This window comes from Bos mutus, chromosome 7 (genome assembly GCF_027580195.1).
Source record: "Bos mutus isolate GX-2022 chromosome 7, NWIPB_WYAK_1.1, whole genome shotgun sequence".
NCBI lineage: Eukaryota > Metazoa > Chordata > Mammalia > Artiodactyla > Bovidae > Bos > Bos mutus.
Genome location: NC_091623.1, coordinates 56,567,424 through 56,568,868, shown reverse-complemented (window position 1 = coordinate 56,568,868; position 1,445 = coordinate 56,567,424). Strand labels below are relative to the sequence as shown.

The 1,445-nt window shown below is 46.0% G+C and overlaps 1 pseudogene; it reads left to right on the top strand.

Moving 5' to 3' along the window:
* On the top strand, nt 1-546 carry LOC138988629 (glycine cleavage system H protein, mitochondrial pseudogene; annotated as a pseudogene).
* Nucleotides 547-1,445: the final 899 nt, after the last annotated feature.

The following is a 1,445-nucleotide window of genomic DNA, read 5'->3' as shown; positions in this document are numbered from 1 at the left end:
GCTTCAGAAATACATGAACCGGTTCCGCCCCGCCCCCGCCGGCCGGGGTGCTCTAGGTGCCGCGCGGAGACCCTCTGCACCCCTGCGAACATGGCGCTGCGCGCGGTGCGGAGCGGGCGGGCCGCGGTCGGCAGCCTGCGCGCCATCTCGGCACCCAGCGCGCCCTGCTCGCCGCGGCCCTGGGGACTGCGAGCGGGTGCCGTCCGGGAGCTGCGCACCGGCCCTGCTCTGCGGTCGGTGCGGAAATTCACAGAAAAACACGAATGGGTAACAACAGAAAATGGTGTCGGAACAGTGGGAATCAGCAGTTTTGCACAGGCAGCTTTGGGAGATGTTGTTTACTGTAGTCTGCCTGAAGTTGGGACAAAGTTGAACAAACAAGAGGAGTTTGGTGCTTTGGAAAGTGTGAAAGCTGCTAGTGAACTCTATTCTCCTCTATCAGGAGAAGTAACTGAAATTAATAAAGCTCTAGCAGAAAATCCAGGACTTGTCAACAAGTCTTGTTACGAAGATGGTTGGCTGATCAAGATGACATTTCAGAACTAGATGAACTAATGAGTGAAGAAGCATATGAGAAATACATAAAATCTATTGAGGAGTGAAACTGGAACCCCTAAATAAACTACTTTGAAACAACAACAACGACAAAAAAAAAAAAAAAGAAATACATGAACCATGAACTTCCAGATGTTCAAGCTGGTTTTGGAAAAGGCAGAGCAACCAGAGATCAAATTGCCAACATCTGCTAGATCATCGAAAAAGCAACAGAGTTCCAGAAAAACATCTATTTCTGCTTTATTGACTATGCCAAAGCCTTTGACTATATGGATCACAATAAACTGTGGGAAATTCTGAAAGAGATGGGAATACCAGACCACCTGACCTGCCTATTGAGAAACCTATATGCAGATCAGGAAGCAACAGTTAGGACTAGACATGGAACAACAGACTGGTTCCAAATAGGAAAAGGAGTACATCAAGGCTGTATATTCTCACCCTGCTTATTTAACTTATATGCAGAGTACATCATGAGAAACGCTGGACTGGAAGAAGCGCAAACTGGAATCGAGATTGCCGGGAGAATATCAATAACCTCAGATATGCAGATGACACCACCCTTATGGCAGAAAGTGAAGAGGAACTAAAAAGCCTCTTGATGAAAGTGAAAGAGGAGAGTGAAAAAGTTGGTTTAAAGCTCAACATTCAGAAAACTAAGATCATGGCATCTGGTCCCATCACTTCATGGGAAATAAAGGGGGAAACTGTCAGACCTTATTTTGGGGGGCTCCAAAATCACTGCAGATGGTGACTGCAGCCATGAAATTAAAAGATGCTTACTCCTTGGAAGGAAAGTTATGACCAACCTAGATAGCATATTAAAAAGCAGAGACATTAATTTGTCAACAAAAGTCCGTCTAGTCAAGGCTATGGTTTTTCCAGTGGTC